Source organism: Chelonia mydas, chromosome 8, assembly GCF_015237465.2.
Source record: "Chelonia mydas isolate rCheMyd1 chromosome 8, rCheMyd1.pri.v2, whole genome shotgun sequence".
NCBI lineage: Eukaryota > Metazoa > Chordata > Testudines > Cheloniidae > Chelonia > Chelonia mydas.
This window is the reverse complement of record NC_057854.1, coordinates 100714330-100732835: the sequence shown is the minus strand read 5'-3', so window position 1 is coordinate 100732835 and position 18506 is coordinate 100714330. Positions and strand designations below refer to the sequence as shown.

Genomic DNA, 18506 nt, shown 5'->3' with positions numbered 1-18506 from the left:
GGGGGGGGGAAAATTATTGTGGCTATTTGTGTGACCTTAATTATGGGATCAATACTTTAAATAATAGCAACATGGAAATAAAGCAGATGGAGATAACTGTAACTTCATCTAATGCTTCCCATTCCTCTAAGCACTCAGATACTGTGATGAACGCAATATAAGAATCTAGCATAGGTGGGTAAATTCTACCCATCAGCAGGCAATTTAAAATGTAGGAAGTAATGTATACCAGGCATGACAGCCCTGTGTCATTCATGTCTTACAAGGAGATGCACAGTGCTGCTTTCTCCTTACCAGACACATGTTTACTCTGTTCATTTTAGAACCACCGAAACTGGAGATAGAATAAACCCATGAGACCCATCCTTATCACTGCAGCATTGTTGCTTACAGAGCTTTGTACAATTTAATTTTAAAAGACTTAAAACAATGGGGTTTTAACATCACTCTCTTTGGGACACTATTCCAGGGCCTAATAGACTAATCTGTTAGGATTTTTTCCCCTCTCCACCCTCACCCCATCCCATTATTCTACCTTGTATTTCACAGTGTCTTTTAGAATATCCTAAAGGATTCTTGCATGCACCCTCCAAATACTAAGAGAATCAAACTAAGTAAAAGAACAAAGTGATGTTACCTGCCGTATTCTTCTCCATACCTGTAACTCATGACACCAAGTCCTATGGAAGATGCATTGCTATACAATCTGCGATAGTGGTTTTATAGAGCCAGATCCAACACACACTTAGGTCAATGGAAAGCTTCCCATTGATTTCATAAAAAGAAAAGGAGGACTTGTGGCACCTTAGAGACTAACCAATTTATTTGAGCATAAGCTTTCATGAGCTACAGCTCACTTCATCGGATACAGACTAACACGGCTGCTACTCTGAAACCATTGATTTCAGTACACTTTGGATCAGGCTCACAGTAAAAATAAGAGTTTGGATTAACTCAAAATAAACCCAACCAGTTAAATTTGTGTAATAGATAGGTAATTGCTTTAAAAAAAATTGCAACATTGCACTTCTTGAATTAGTTTTTTAGATCCCCATTTTTCTCTTTTTATAGAAACTCACAAAGAGGAATGGTTGCTTTCTCCTCTGTATCTTTACAATAATCGGAATCTAGTGGGCACCTCAGAAAAGTAGGTCAGCCTTAGCAGCAACTATATAACGATGAAAATATTTTGGCTTATTTCAGTCTCTTAATTTTCATCTGCATTTTCCCTACAACCAGGTCTCCCATGATTTTGTTTTTAAAGTAGTTAATGACGTTGCTGGGACTATTCCCGTTTCACTCACCGTGATTTTTTTTTTTTTTTTTACATCTAAGTCCTTCATTTAAAATCAAATGAACAATTCACACCAAAATATAGACTCCTGAACTGATCAGTGAGTATTCACCTAAGTAAAAGTGTCTTTGTTTTAAAGAAGTCCCCACTACCTCAGAATCCTATTGAAATCAATGGAAGCTCCAGGCACCTACACCTTTGAAAAATTAAGCTACTTTTATTTAGGGTCCTAAATATGGATTTAGGAGTCTAATTTCACGTAACCAGATTTGAAAAGTTTAGCCTAATACTGTTCATGCTGATACCATTTTTTTTTTTGGCAGCTTCTTTTAGCTTTGATCTCTCTGATCTTGACCCAAAAGATAAAGCTGAAGGTGAGAGAGGTCCCCATTCAGGTCCGGTGTCTTTTGAGCTAGTTCACCCTCTTTGCTATGGTGCCTTTGGTGTTTAGGAGAGATTGCTGGTTTGGGGAACAAAATCCATTGCAATCATCTGCTGGCTACAAAACCAAATGCTGTGCAAAACTTGCCTGGCCCACCCTGCCACTGTCCCTTTCTCTGGACCCAAAGGGGAGCCTCTTCTAACATTTGGTTCTGTTCCTTTATGACACCGATAACGGGGCTGATGCCAAGGAAAGAGAGATGCATACTGCCTGCTGACTGTGGTAAGATTTGTTGGCGCACTATAGCAGGTACCAATTGACTCTCCAGAATGGTAAGGGGAGCTTCTCATTGGGACACTTGAAGATTTATTTAGATTCATTCGATCGGCTGGGAAAGAGCCACTCTGCATATAGAAAAGGAGGACTTGTGGCACCTTAGAGACTAACAAATTTATTTGAGCATAAGCTTCTGTGAGCTACATCTGATGAAGTGAGCTGTAGCTCACGAAAGCTTATGCTCAAATAAATTTGTTAGTCTCTAAGGTGCCACAAGTCCTCCTGTTCTTTTTGCGGATACAGATTAACACGGCTGCTACTCTGAAACCTGTCACCCTGCATATACTTCAGGCATCTGTGACTGTGTAAAAAGACCAGCACAAATCATACTCTAACTGCAGCAGTACAAGTTAATATAACCCCCACAATCAGCAAGGTGACTTAAAACTCAAATTCACCCCCTCCCACATTTTTTCCACCCTTACCTTTCCAGTTATTTAAATGCCAGGGAGGGAAGAGGAGCTATGAGATGTGTCCTGAAGGTCAGAGAGATGCAGAGCCCTGATCCTTCTTTCACACAAGGAAGGATCAAGAGTAACTCCATTGAAATCAATCAAGTTACAATGTTAGAAAGCTAATGTAAGGACAATCACACACCCCGATCCCACCAGGTACTTTTCTCATGACAGTAACCTTGATTTAGATCAAGGCTGTGAGTGCAGTTAAGTGGAAATAAGAACATAGGAATGGCCATATAGGATCAGACCAATGGTCCATCTAGCCCAGTATCTTGTCTTCCGACAATGACTGGTGGCAGATGCTTCAGAGGGAATGAACAGAACAAGGCAATTATCAAGTGATCCATCCCCGGCTGTCCAGTTCAAGCTTCTGGCTGTTGGAAGTTTAGGGACGCCCAGAGCATGGGGTTGTGCCCCTGACCATCTTGGCTAACAGCCGTTGATGGACCTCTCCTCCATGAACTTATGTAATTCTTTTTTGGAACCCAGTTAGATTTTTGGCCTTCACAACATCCCCTGGCAATGAGTTCCGCAGGTTGACGGTGTGTTGTGTGAAGACGTACTTCCTTTGTTAGTTTTAAACCTGCAGCCTGGTAATTTCATTGGGTGACCCCAGTTCTTATGTCATGTGAAGGCGTAAATAACACTTCCCTGTTCAGTTTCTCCACACCAGTCGTGATTTTATAGACCTCTGGCCTATCCCCCCTTAGCCGTCCATCTCTTTTCTAAGCCGACTAGTCTTTTTCATCTCGCCTCAGATGGAAGTTGTTCCATCCCCCCTAATCATTTTTGCTGCCCTTTTCTGCACCTTTCCCCCATTCTAATGCATCATTTTTGAGTTGGGGTTGGTAGAAGACACCTTTAGTTTGTACTCTGCTTGCAGCGGAGGCATGAAGCCGGATTCTGTGTTCACATTACATTGGAGTAAATTCAGAGTGACGCCACTGGGTGCACTGGCGTAAATGGAAGCAGAATCTGGTCCTAAAACTGCATAGATCGGGGGAAATGAAAAAATGGTTCTCCTGAAAGCTTGGTTGCCATTACAAGTTAGGAAGCTGCTACCAGATTCTGGTATCAGACCAGTAAAGGCGCTGATGCAGGCAAACGGTCAGCACTTAAGCATGTGCTTTTGTCCCACTGACTGCACACTCCAGGCTGGGGAATGGTTTCAAGAGGATTTAAGTATGCCTGCTTAGATGCTGTCCCAAACAAGGACTCAAAATCAGGTTAAATCTCCACTAAAATCAATGTAGTGCTAAAAAAAAGTGAAAGTAAGATCAGCCTCAGGCCCTGGGCATTTAAACTGCCCATTTCTTCCCTGACCTGGAATCATAGGATTTGGAGTGTGATGGTGACACAATTTAAAACCCGGAGGAAGTGACACTAAAAATAAACTCAGGGAAGGAATTTTTAAAATTCAGGAGCAAATTGGGGAGGTGAAATCCAGAAATGGAAACAGAATGAGTTTAAAACTGACACCTTTGACAATCCATTGCAGTATTTCTAGTTATAAGGAATCAGATTACAGCCAGCTAACCTACAAGCGATTGTACCAATAGCCATCTGTTCTGTGTACAGGATCTGGGGCTATTTGCTGTTGACTTGGGCTGTCCGCCTGAAATAACTTCACCCAAAGCTAGGGAGGATCCCAAGTAGGCAAGTGACTTGGAAGGTTTGTTCTTGCAGTTTTGCTTGGTATTTATTCTACTTCTTCTGGCTCCCTGTTTGCATCAGGCCTCAAACCACAAAACCGCCTTGAAAGCAATTCCCCCAAGCCCTTTCCATTATGATTGATATCACTGAATCAGCTAATAACAGATTTATTTCCTCATTTGCTTTGTGCTGCCAGCAGAAGTAGGAGGAAAGAGAGAATGGGGGGGGGGGGGGGGAGAGGGGGGAGAACCACCCTCAACCCCTGCCTTAGGGGAAGCTAGAGGCTACTTCCAGACAAAACTGTTATCCATTAACATCCAATTATCACTTGGTCCAAGCCATTAATTATAAATCAGCCTCCTAATTGGGATAATTAGCTCTCTGCTTCTTAATGTAGTGTGACTGATGCGTTTGGAAAGAAATGTAATCACTCCATTTGTTTAGCGTGAGGAGAACAAATCCAACTCTCATGGTTTAATTTTAGCCTTATCCTTCTCATCATCAGCATTAAAAGCTCTTTACGGCCTTATTAGTTGTTTGGGAACCATTCTTTTGATGGGCACATGCCACTTCTCTGTGGAGAAACCCCTTGGAGACAATCTCGTTTTAAGAGATCCGTTTCAAATGCTTTTAAAAAGTGCAGTTCTGATCGTGTGCAGATTCAAGCTGGTTTGTTTATTCTTTAAGCAAAGGGGGTTATACTTTCTGTCTCTTCTGTATTTGTCCTCTGTTTTGTCTAGTCTCCATTTATTTTGTCTACTCTCCGTTTAATTCTTTGCTTTTCTCATTTGCAAAAGAAAATAGACTTTGCAATACATCGCAGCCCTTTCTTACCTTTCATTTCTGTGGGTTTTATTCCTGGAATGCTCTTTTTTTTAGTTAGAATAACGAGATTTAAAACAGTGCGTTGACAGCAGTATATTTAGCAATTATCTGTAAACCTTTTTCCAAAAAGAGAGAGAGTTTGGGAGACGGTACGTGCTACAAGTGTGCTTGCTCTGAAGGTATTTCTAAAAGATTCGTAATGATGAACTGCAAAAGAGGGCGGCTGGGTTTTTTTTTTTTTTTTTTTAAATCCCTAAATGATTCAAGGCTGTTTGCAGTCTATGCCAAAAGGAAGATGATTCGTGTGCACTGTCACTAATTTAGAAGGCGAAACTAGCCATGAGGCAAATGTCCCAAATGCACATTTTCTGGTTTAAAAATAAATTAGCAGCGCTGTAATTCTGGGCAGTTTTCGTTGTCCTCTTGTGACTTCCTAAATACTGTTTTCATAACGTTTCAAAAATCGTTTACAGGAACCAACAAACTTTTCTGTGACTTGATGTTTCATTAATGAGGGCTGCTCAGAGAACGGACTACAGCTGGGGGGCATGATTAGATATTTATTACTGTCATTTACATGGAAAACTTGAGGAGCCAACCAAGTGGAACAGAAGGGGATTTAATTAATTATTATTATTATTTAACAATAGAAACCAGTTCAAAGATCGGGAAAGTGTCCTCATGTTGCATCATAGCAGTTGTGTGTGTTTTCTGAAGAGGTGGACAAAATGGTGTTTCCGCTTCAGAGGTGTAATCAGATTAGAATAAAATTTTGAGAGCTAACCCTCAAACTGTCACATAATTATCCTTCCCATCCACCCCCCCTCCAATCACCACACACTTCGTCCTGAATTTAGGGAGACATGGAAAAACTTTTTCTGCCCAGATTTGCATTCCCTAAAATGAAATTGAGATGCTGGGGGATGCATTTAGCCCAAACAGTATGCTGAGTTTAAATGACTATAACATTAGCAGTTCAGTTTTCTCCTTCTCCGAAGGTTTTATTTTGTTAAGTTGTCAACAGTGTCAGAAGTTCACCTCATCTGGGGTGATGGCCTGGGAACTGTTTTGGGGGCTTTTGTTTATATATTTCTGCCTTAACTGAACTAAACTGCTTCATCGTAGATATAAATAATCACTCTAGAGAATTAAATGTGAATATTAAATACACCCAGGAAGGACTGAAGAATTTAAAAGGCTCGAAATAAAGTCTCCTGTTTCATGTTAGAAAAAAAGTGAATCTGAGACTTGAGTGAAATCGTTTTTAAATGATATTCCATATAAATGTGTGTAGATGTATTTCACACACACACACGCACACACACTTCCGATCATTGGATACACATGCAGATTTTGTCTTACTTCCAAATCGGTCTCAACAGAAACATGTACAAAATGATAGATGAAAAGAGGGGTAGTTGGAGAAAGCTTAAGTGGCATTCAAGCTACTGTGTGTTTGTGTATAAGCACAGATGGGATATTTTCGGCTGAAATGTCCAATAGACAAAAAGTGCCCCAAAATCTGTAGCTGGAATAATGAACCCATCGCTGTAAGATAAGAATATGTGGCTAAGGAGGGGCTTTTCCTATTGGAAGAGGATTCCTTTACATCAGAAATACCAATATAAAGGTTTTACACAGGAAAAGCAAGCGCATTGGTCTTTGCCTCGTCGTTTCCCATCGTTTTGACGAGTTACATCTGGCAGAGGTTTCTGCGCCTACGTGGAGGATTTATGTTGTTTCCCCACCTGATCTGGGTGCGTCAGAGAGAGGCTGCCAAGTTGTTCGCTTTAAGCTAATTTTTTTTTCAAGTCGTGCACATTTCGAATTAAAACCAGAACTCGGGACCTTTTCTGCGGGGGGCCGCGAAGTTTCCTGGCAGTAGACAGCCGGAGCGGCTCGATCGTTTTAGGATTAAGCATGCCCTTCGATTAATAATTGTATCACTTAAGAGGGAAAGCCCTTGATTCCAACTGTTATCACTTAACTGCAGGCCTGCTTGCAGGCTGCCCTTCAGAGGCACAACTGATTCCAACTTGTCCCTGTTTCTGAAGCTAGCAAAAGTTTCCGAGAGTCGGCTCGCCCCCACAAGCAGCTTCCCGTTCAGGACAAGGGCACAGAGAACAGATTCCCATGTGCGCTCCCCCCCCCTTCCCTTTTCAGGATTTGCATCAGGAGAGCTCCTCAGAAAAAGGAAAGGCGTGTGTGTTCTACATTGTCCCTTCTGTACCCCTTCCTCCCCCCCCCCCCCCCCCCCCCCCCCCGAGCCTGAGAACCCCACTGCCTGGTCGAGTTTGGTGGTTAAAGAACTTGACACTGTTACTTAGATGCTCACGTTTGCAGGTTCTGTAACGTGTCTTGTAATCACACGCGTGTGATGGTGCTCTGTGTAAGGGGAGAGACGTGTATCACCCCCCCCCCCATCCTGTATATGCATTCAGCACATGTGTGCTGCTGATGAATGGGAGGGTGTAAATGGCCGATTGCCTAGACAGAAGGTACTTGGCTAAACATTTACTTCCCTGCCTAAGCAGTGGCGATGAATGGATGCGGTGTCCCTCTGCCCCCATCCTTCTCCTTCCCTGCTGTATCTGTTATGCCGTGGCCTGAGGGAAGACTCTGGCTGAGATGTATGAGATCTTTTGCGGTAAAATATGCATGCGGATCCCCATTTGGTTCGCCGGATAATGGAGGTGCAAATAGGTTTCGACTGCAGAGCCCTTCATTTATCAACTGCGCCTGACACTGCAAGTCCTGAGTTTATACACATCCTAAGTGAGGGCTTCTCGGAGTCTTGTCTCTACCCTCCCAGCTCAAGTTCTGCGTTAGATAACTCGTGGCGAGAGAGCAGTTCTTTCCCTGCAGGGCTCACTATGAGTGGTGCGGACCTATATTTAAAAGGCACGGGAGGAGGGAAATTCGGTGTTAAACTTCACATCAGTTTGGGCTTCGTTTTTGTTTATACTCTGTCAGACGCACAATCCGAATGTTCACTCCCATTCGGATGCCCACCTGGCAGAAGAGACCTGTCCCAACCACTGCTGAGCTTTAGTGACACTGGGATCCGTCACCCCCTTTTCTTGTGCAAAGGGCTTTTTGTCTCTTCCCAGAATCTGTCTGATTTTTGCCTCCGGCTCTCTCTCACCAGGCTGTTTGGCTTATTAAAACATCATTATGTAAATTGGGTGAATTTTACAGTCTCCTACTTTGATTCCTATAAATGAAGAGATGCGTTGTTAGCTATGTAGGCCCTTTGGCAAAAAAGGAAAAAAGACAAGAGAGAAAGAGGAAAGAGAGAGACTCGAGCGGTAAAAGCAAAGTGTGTTTACAGACAAGCCCAAACCTAAACCAACCTCTCTCACTTTTCTAATTGTGTATCTGGAGCGCTCAAGAGGGAACTGCCAAAACTAGGAAGGTTGACAGACATTCAGAGGTTGGAAATGAAGCACTAAAACCCATATATGTGACCTGCTTCCTTACATGCGGTGTAACCTAACCTTTAGCTAAACGAATCAGTGAGTCTGAATTTTATTCACGTAGCCATCTGCTGAAAGTTACATTTAAAAACCTGCAAGAAATTTGTCTTTTTAAAAAAAAATACCCCACAACCTTATTTAGGAGTAAACTAATATATTCCAAATGAAGCAAAACCAGAACAAATAAAAAGCTTTCTCTCTCAAAGGGGCGAGTTAAGAGACTCCACAAAATCGGCAAGCATATGGCACAGGATTTTGATGGCACTCGAGTTGTGAGAGTGGTTTTTTCCCCCACGTTTCCTCAGTCACACATCTACATTTGATTTGCTTCCTTCAAAGGATTCGTTAGGGCATCAAATACACCCGGAGGGGTTTGAAGTGTCTACAAGGAGAAAAAAACAACAACTCTACACTTAAAACGTGTCCTAAAACTTTATTTGAATAGAAAGAAGCCGCTCTGTAACGCCCCTTAAGCCTTCTGCAAAATGCCTCACCCCAAAGCAAACTTTCCGCACTTATGGATCGCCTATAGCGGCAAACCATGCGTGCTAGGTAAGGAGAAGCCTACTGCTCAAGTTAAAGCGCCTGGTGACTGGTTTTTTCTTGGAGGAGATCAGAAAGCGTCTTACCTTTTGAATGTTGTCCTAGGATCTCTTCCGCGGACCCGGTCAAGCGGCGGGTGTAAAGTCTCACTCTGGAGTGTAGCCAGACACCGGATTCGGAGCGGAGGGGCTGGGACAGCGGAGCGGAGTACCTGCCTTAAGAGCAGGAGTCTGAGCACTTTGCTGTCCCTGCCTCCCCCTTTCCTCTGTTCTCCTGCCTTGTTCCCAAGTTGTCTCAGGGTCCAGCGAAGCTGCCATCTACCGGGGGAGAGGATTGAGGAAGGATTTTTTAAAGGAGCTTCACACAGACCTAGCAGCTACCCTGCAAGATTTTCAATGGTCCTTCACCCTGTCAATCAAACCAGGGCTTGCGGATACATTTCTCTCTGCTCCCCTCCACCCCCGGTTTTCTTTTCTTTTCCTTTTTTTTTTTTTAATAAGACTTCTTACTAGTCATTTACTCCAAGTCTAGTCAGGTGTAAACGCCTAATTCAATGACTGGGAGATAATGGGAAGCCAGTCGTGGGAGGAGGGGAGACTGTTCTATCCTGTGTATAGGGACTGAGCGCTGGATGTGACGAATCTGGGACATAGATTTGAGTTGGGGTGGGCAAGGTGAGTACATATTTATAAACATGCCTACACACAGAGAGACACGTGTGTACATATTTATAAACATGTCCACACACACACACACACACACACACACACACCCTTTTGGCTGAGGTTAGGCATCAGGAGGACTCTAAGGTAGACTCCTGCTTTATGGGGAAAATCCAAACCCCCATAATGCCCTCAGATATGAATAAAGGGGCCAGTTTGGTTTCTTTCCTCCCAGGATCGCAGTGGAAACCAAACTTCTGGACACTTTCTTAAATTTCAGTGAACACAGCTGTCTTATTTCCCACACCGCAAAGACATTGGCCGGGTCGACGCTAAAAAAGCCAGGCCGATCCATCTCTACAGGCTCTGGGATGTAGACATGTTTGTTATACCACGGGCCCGATTCTGCCCTCACACGCAGCTTCTGTGTCCAAGCGAAAGCAGAAGGAACAAAGTGTATCTCGGATATTTTCTATAAGTATCACGCCATGTGGGAGTGGAACTTGCAGTTGTCCTATGCCCTAGTGGGGAATCCTACAGCCCCAACCCAGGGAAGTTTGGGGTTATCTAGATTTGTAGAGGTCGAGGTTAGTCTGGGTCTATTAGAAACATTGTCGATGTTTTAGTTGTTTTTAAACATTCTTTCTTGCAAAAGAAAACAAAGAGGATCCGGGGGGAAATTAACGAAGCCCCTTCCCCTGTTGTAGGAAGACCTCCAAGGAGCACACTCCAAGCCAGGTAAGGATGACGGAATGTGTGGTTACTTGTAGACCACTTCAATACAGCCCCCCTGCTTAGGGGAAAGAAGCCGCAACCAGACTGTGAGAGATTTGGTTTTCACAAATCATCAGTCCAAAGAGAGGAACAAGAGGGAGGAAAAATAAATTAAATAGGAGAGGCTAAGTGCCTGGATGTGAAGGGAATAAATATTAATATTTTCTCCCATGCTTTTTACTCTCATTTTCCCCTGAATACTCCTGCATTTAAACTTTGCAGGTATCTTCCAGGCTGTCTGCGGTCTGAAGGCAGCTCTCAGGGCTAGTTATTTGGCCGAGTTGACTAACCGGAGCGTTAGTTTTATTTGCTTTTCAGCTTTGTCATGCCTTTGCAGCAGCAAAGAGCAGTTTAAAGCCTTTAGGGGGATTGCTAATAGATGCCAGGGTACTTGCCTTTCGATTCTCTCCCAGCCCAGAAGGATTTAGGATGGGATTGAGGAGACAAGACGCCATTTCAGGCTCCAAAACACCCTGTTTTAAAATGACTGCGGGTAAGAGGATTAAAACAATAATACCCTTCTCTTCTTGAAGGGTTTTTTCCCCCCCTCTCCCTTCTATAGAAAAGATTTTTTCTCCCAGAGCAAAACCGTTTAGGCAAGGGAATTAAGGGAACAAGAAAGAAGGGGTGTGGGGGGGGGGGGAGAAAGGGGGAGAGGGAAGTACCTTTTAATTTAAGTTTGCATATTTTGTATACATTCTGCCCCAAAAGAGGGGGGAGGGGCGCATCTGAAAGTGTTCGTATGTGCAGGGCCGCAGAATACCCAAGGGGTCATTTTTGCCGGGGGATGGGGAAAGCGAGTGAATGTCCCAGAAGGAGGTTGGCGGGGGGGGGGGGGGGGGGAATCTATTTAAATATATTCACATACAGCCCGTGCTGGAAGAGGGCAGGGGATGAATGGTGAATAAAGGCAAAGCAAACCTCAGCCGGAGGTGGTGCGTGGGATATTTGAGTTTCCCCTGTGTCCCCCACCCCAACTTCCAACTTCTGGGGTGGGAGTGCAAAGAACACAGGGTGGGGACGGGTCCGCATGCCTCTTACGCAGTTTTGTAGAGGGGAAAACCCCAGCCTTCCCGTAGCGTCGACTCTTTACATTTTCCTCCCTGGCCAGGCAGAGTCCGATTGCGAAATAAAACGGGGCCACTTGGAAGGGTACCCAAGAGTTTAATCCCTTTCGTGTCAATTTCCCTCTCTCCTACACGTGCCCCCTAGAAAGCATCCCCGTAGTGTTTGCATGCGGCAAACAGGTTCCCAGCAAAAGAGAACCAAAACACAGGGTGTTGGCGGGGTTTTTGGTCGTTGTTGTTGTTGCTATTATTAATGATCACCAGCTCCTGTACTTTAAACCGATTTTTTAAAAAATGAGACATTAAGGTTTGGTTCAAAGTGCTTGTCACCCCGATGAACGGTGCCATAAAGCGGAGGAACTAAGCGCCTACCCACTCACCCTCAACCAAATAAGGTCGCGTTTAGATAGCAGATTTTTAAATTCTAGGATGAAAACGACCAAGGTTTCTCCCCGGTTTTTAAATCACAGTCTCCTCTCAACTCAAGTGAATTAAAATTAGTTCATCAAATGCCCCGACAATGGCATAGGCGGAGCACGAAGAGATATGACACGTCCCAATCAATCGTTTTCTTCAAAACGACACACGAAATCGCCATGACCCTTCCCCCCCCTTCCTCCACACCAGCCCCAAGAAAATCCTTGGTGAAGGAACTTTGGGTTGTCTGGGGACGCGCAGTGAATGGGAGTTGTGCCAGGGGCATTTCGGATTTGGGAAGACACTGTCTTCCCCCTCTTTTCCAAACCACCTTCTCTCCTGGGCATAACAGCGCCTGGGAAGTTTGTAACAACTTACTTGAGCCCTCTCATTTATTTGGTGTCATCCCCTTTCTCGTCCTGTCACTGAATATTGAGGGTGAGCTGGGGAGCCCATGACACTGGTTTAATCGGTGGTGGCGGAACTGTTGCATAGAGCTCAGAATAATAATGCCCAGTTCCCAATTCTCCCTGCATAGGATCCCCGATATTCTCTCTCCCTAGCAACTGGAGGTCCTGACAAAAGGATATTTTTAGCTGGCTTTAAGTTTTTTCTTGCAGAAGAAATGACAAAAGGGTAACCGAAAAGTAAATATCTCCCCAGTGTGTACGTGCAGCATCACAAATCAAATGAACAGATTTCTGCTTTTAACTCAACCTTTACAAGTAACTAGCTCCATTTAATTCTTTGTGTATTTAGACACATAGATGAACGATATTTTTAGCATATACTGGAGGGAGTAACTTGAGTCTCTAAGGTGCCACAAGTCCTCCTTTTCTTTTTGCGGATACAGACTAACACGGCTGCTACTCTGAAACCTTGATTAAATAGTTCTTTCTGGCTAGTTTGTATTTAGTCTGTATATTGTATTTATGCCCTGCTTTAATGTATAGATGTGGGCAATATATCAACGCACAAATAAACCAAAGAGAGTTATACTGAAAATAGACACAGTTTGCCTCTAAAACACTGGTACACTGTATCTCGCTGCGGATGCGATTTATACTGGAAAGAAGAACACAATGTCAGAAATACTTTGTTTTCGTTTTGAAAAATGATTTCATTTTGTTGGGACACTTGGTAAAACATTTCTTCCCTGTCGATTCTCCCCTCCCCTTTTATTTACCCAGTGGAAATAAGTTGCGCTACAAAGTTTCAGTTTAAAGTCCATGCGACAGGATTTTTGTTTTTCTTGGGGGAAAAAATATACATCTCTATTTCAAGCATTGTAAAAAAACAGGAGTGGAGCAAATATTGCAAATGTTCATTTAGAACCTTTTCCTCTGCAACCCAAAGTGATACACACACACACACACACACACACACACACACACACGCCAAACGCTATTGATTTTAAGCTTGAGAGAGAAAAAAAATCTATTCATTCTCCAGTTGGAAAGAATATTTTAATAATATTAACTGGCATATTTTGGTTAACTGATTGGGTCTAGCCATTAAAAAACCCTCACCTTTCAAGACTATTCATTACATCTTTGCTAAGTGATTACAGACCCTTCCGGGTTTTGTGTGTGCGTGTAAATATTAATCCACATCCACCTGAATAGCTAGAAGTTAAATACAACTGATTCTTTTCCGTTTGAAACTGCTACATTTAAAGTTTCAGTGGAATAAGCACGGCATGAGGTTGGAGGATATGTATGTGCTTTTCTCCCATTTCATTTGTAAGTGAATTTTGACATAAGTTCCCTATTTCGTGGTGGTGGTGGTTGGTTTTTTTTAATCCAGCAAACATAAAAATCATACGTTGAAGAGAAAATTATTTTGTGTTAATGGTTCAGCATCAGCTGGAAAAAAACACCCCAAGTTGTTCAATCTTTAAACAGTTAGTGCATTAAACACACACAACTAACTCTCTCTCTCTTTCTTTCATAGTTTTGGTAAATTATTTGCATCCTAATCAGGGGAGCAAGAGGTTCTAAATATGTTGGCAAATTAATTTTTAGATCGCCAAAGTTATTTTTTTGTCTAACCCCTTGGAATATGGACCGTATAGAAAACTGCAAACAACTGCAAGCTCTCTCTCCCGGCATCTGTGGCAGGTACAGTTCAAAATGATTTATAGTCACCTCAAATTATAATGGTAACAAGGTCTTAAAATAGCTACTTAACCAAATCAAGGCCACTTCTTTTTGTTTTGTTTTGTTTTTCGGGATGGGGCATCTTTTTTTGGTTTGAAACGTTCCAGACATTGTCCAGTACTTTGTCCTCTATGCCAACTGCATTCGTGTGAGACTGAAAGGGGATTAACTTGTGAACTTTTAAAAATCAGAACTCAAATGAGAAGCAAATCTAGGCCACAGCTCATTGTGGGAACCGTTTCTTAAGCAATTAAAGCGAGAAGAAATTCCTCTCAGCCTTTTCCCTTAAAGCAGCTTTCTGAAGGATTTAAGGAGGACTAATGTCCAGTCCATCAAGAAAGATTTAAACTGCACAGTGATATAGAAAATCTCCACTTGCTGTTATTTAAAGGGGCACTGTCACCATTTCCATAAGACCCTTGACATTGTTTCTTTAATCTTGTTTATAAACTTAAACAGATTTAAAAAGTTTTTTGCCCCTGCCTCCTTCCCCCCCCCCCATGAATTCATTGAAAATATATTCCATGCAGTATTTGAAAAAGTCCTAAACAGGCTCACTTTTAAGGATTTTCTGTTACTAAAATGTCTCAAGCCATAGCTGCTGTATTTCTTCTTTTGCTCTTGGAGACTTGGAGGCAAGTCCAAGATTAGTGGAGGGGGAGAGAATTTATATTTCGCCAGGGTCCACACTGCCATAAAAGTTCCTAATTTGGAACACACAACACATCTCTAAACAAAAAAACCTGCTCCCCAATACAACCACCCACCCACAACTCTCATACCACATTTGCTTCACCTTTAGTGTGTTCCAAATATTTAATGTGAACTGATTTTTTTAAAAAATAAAAGCCCCATGCCATGTCAGATTTAGTCCCTTTGTTTTCCCCCTCCAATGAGCCCCATGGGGATCACTGTAGTTTGGAGCTTGTACTGTCCCTCTGCTAAATCCTATGTCCTTGACATGAATTCTGGACCTATTATCTGCTTGATGCTGCATTCTACACAGTTCCCCAGAAGTGAGCAAGGCTTCTCTGTCCTATTCCTAAAATCTGGACTATATAACCCTGTGGGAAACACCTGCTAACCTTATTCCAGCCAACCAGTTCTCCCTTAAGCTTTTTTTGCTTTTTTTCATGTGAACACCTTGGAGTCACCAAACCTTGGGTGCTTATAGCTAATTAATAGCCCTAATGGTATTTTTCCAACTCCATGAATACATTATGTTTGCAATCCAAAAAGGCTGTAGCCTCTGTGCCTCTATTCAAGGGTACTTCAACATCTGCTCATTTAAGGGCAATTAATCATTTTGATATATGGTTTAAAATTGACTGCTTCCAAGGGACTTTTTTGACAAGAATAACAAAGCAATTTGCCAGGAGCCATCTTCTGGACATGTTATTAGCAAAGCCTTCATCTTAAAGGTTTTTTCTTTTTTCTTTTTTTTTTCAGATCAGATTTAGGTACCTGCTTTAAAGGAACCACCCCCTTTCTCTTTCTTTTTAACACCTCTTTGGAGTCTTCTCAAATCCTTTTATTCATGACAAGAGAGCTCTCCCAACTTGAAACTCTCTACAGAAAGTTTATACCTTGATTGCAATGTCACGTCTTTTATAATTTTGATCCTCCAACATAAGGTGAGCTGAATGTCATGAAACGTGGAGAAAGCTTGATTCCTCCTCTCTCTTTCTTGCTTTTCTGTTTTTGCTTAATTACAGTAGTTTGGCTATTTTTATGTTTTCAGCAAAATCCTGCAGCATTATTATTATTATTATTTAAAAAAAATTGAATTATGGGCCCAATCCTGCTCCCAATTGAAGTCAAGAGGATTTTTGCCATTAGCTTCAGTTTGTAACAGAAATAAACCATTTGCTACTTTACCCTATTATTTCAAATATACCAAGAATATTAGGAGAACTCAGGCCAAACAATCAATTTTTTTCAGCCTCTGGTTCCTGGTAAGGAGGATAGCGGAAAGAATGCAAAGGGAAATCTGTAGTGTGGATGGAATATAAAGTTTGGTTACAACAGGTCGATGATATTATTTGTGTGTGTGTGTTATGGGAGTGCTCAGAGGCCTCAGTCAAGATCAGGACCCCATTTGTGCTCGGAGCTGTACAAACACATAGTAGAAAAACAATCCCTACCCTGAAGTGCTTTACATAGACAAGCCAGACCAAGGGGAATGAGAAGGACAAAAAGGTGAAGTGACTTGTTTAAGATGCTCTAAACCAGAACACCCTGACACCTGTCCCCCCAGCTATATTTATCAGTGATACAAGCCCATGAGTACCGTTACCTGTAATATATCCCTGCTGATCTGAACACACGACCTGGGGAAAATGTTGCTTAAGGAGCTAAACTCCATCCTTTTTTGACTTATGGTGTCATCTACCAACAACTAGCTTGCAGTGCAAGTCCAGATCTGAATCCTCTCAGCTCACTTGAAGAAATACACAAATAAAAAACATTCAATATGTATTCATTTTCTTTAAGATAGTTTTCACACTTGAGGGATCTCAAGAACTCCTAAATGTTAATTTAGAGTGTGATCCAAAGCCTGTTGTAATCTTGCCATTGACTTCAGTGTGTTTTGGATAAGACCTCTGGTGAACATTTGCCGATTTTAGCTGCTCTTCAGAACTCTACTGCGTATTTATCGCTCAGGCCGAAGCTAGAATGGAAACATCCATATTTCCTTATATTACAGAGACCTTGTCAAAAAATAGGTTTCTCCCATAGACAATTTCAGTTTTCATTGGATATTGGCATACCAAAAAAATTCAGTGGAAAACTGAAATATTTTGATTTAAACTAGGGCTGTCAATTAATCGCAGTTAACTCACATGATTAGCTCAAAAAATTAATCGTGACTAATTGCACTGTTAAACAATAAAATACCAATTGAAATTTATTAAATATTTTTGGATGTTTTTCTACATTTTCAAGTATATTGATTTCTATTGCAACACAGAATAAAAAGTGTACAATGCTCACTTCATATTATTATTTTTGATTAAAAATTATTTGTACTGTAAAAGTAATAAACAAAATAAATAGTATTTTTCAATTCACCTCATACAAGTACTATAGTGCAATCTCTTTATCGTGAAAGTGTAACTAACCAATGTAAATTTTTTTGTTATATAACTGCGCTCAAAAATAAAACAAAGTAAAACTTTAGAGCCTACAAGTCCACTCAGTCCTACTTCTTGTTCAGCCAATCACTAAGATGAACAAGTTAGTTTACATTTACGGGAGATAATGCTGCCTGCTTCTTATTTACAATGTCACCTGAAAGTAAGAACAGGCGTTCTCATGGCACTTTTGTAACCAGTATTGCAAGGTATTTTTGCCACATATGCTAAACATTCGTATGCCCCTTCATGCTTCAGCCACCATTCCAGAGGACGTGCTTCCATGCTGATGATGCTCATTAAAAAAATAATGCGTTAATTAAATGTGATTGAACTCCTTGGGGGAGAATTGTATGTCTCCTGTTCTGTTTTATCTGCATTCTGCCATATATTTCATTTTACAGCAGTCTCAGAGGATGACCCAGCACATGTTCCTTTTAAGAACACTTTCACTGCAGATCTGACAACATGCAAAGAAGGTACCAATGTGAGATTTCTAAAAATAGGTATTGCACTTGACTCAAGTTTTAAGAATCTGAAGTGCTCTCCAAAATCAGAAAGGGAGGAGATATGGAGCGTGCTTTCAGAAGTCTTAAAAGAGCAACACTGATCTGGAAACTACAGAACCCGAACTACAAAAAAAAAGAAAATCAACCTTCTGCTGGTGGCACCTGGCTCAGATGATGAAAATGAACATGCATCGGTCTACTCTGCTTCGGATTGTTATTGAGCAGAACCCGTCATCAGCATGGACGCATGTCCTCTGGATTGGTGGTCGAAGCATGGAGGGACATATGCATAGCATATCTGGCACATAAATCTCTTGCGACGCTGGCTACAACAGTGTCATGCGAATGCCTATTCTCACTTTCAGGTGACATTGTAAACAAGAAGTGGCCAGCATTACATCCTGCAAATGTAAACAAACTTGTTTGAGCGATAGGCTGAACAAGAAGTAGGACTGAGTGGACTCGTAGGCAATAAAGTTTTACGTTGTTTTATTTTTGAATGCACTTATTTTTTTGTACATAATTCTACATTTGTAAGTTCAACTTTCATGATAGAGATTGCATTACAGTACTTGTATTAGGTGAATTGAAAAATACTATTTCTTTTGCTTTTTTACAGTGCAGATATTTGTAATAAAAATAAATATAAACTGAGCACTGTACATTTTGTATTCTGTGTTGTAATTGAAATCAATATATTTGAAAATGTAGAAAACATCCAAAAATATTTAAATAAATGGTATTCTATTATAGTTTAACAGTGCGATTAATCATGATTAATTTTTTTAATCACTGGACAGCCCTAATTTAAATATGC

The 18506-nt window shown here is 41.6% G+C and overlaps 1 protein-coding gene and 1 long non-coding RNA gene across 5 annotated transcripts in view; one reads left to right on the top strand and one right to left on the bottom strand.

Moving 5' to 3' along the window:
• Positions 1-9433, bottom strand: part of DMBX1 (diencephalon/mesencephalon homeobox 1) — a 38614-nt gene extending 29181 nt beyond the window's left edge. For 2 of the 4 annotated variants that reach the window (XM_007070700.2, XM_043521258.1), the window contains exon 1: positions 9054-9433. The gene's annotated coding sequence lies outside the window, so the exon portion shown is untranslated. Of the gene's footprint in view, positions 1-6696; positions 6834-9053 lie in introns of those variants that run through there. The other 2 variants (XM_043521259.1, XM_043521257.1) reach the window with 1 other exon arrangement.
• Positions 1-18506, top strand: part of LOC122461470 — a 93259-nt gene that overhangs the window by 57834 nt on the left and 16919 nt on the right. The gene's annotated exons all lie outside the window — the stretch shown is intronic.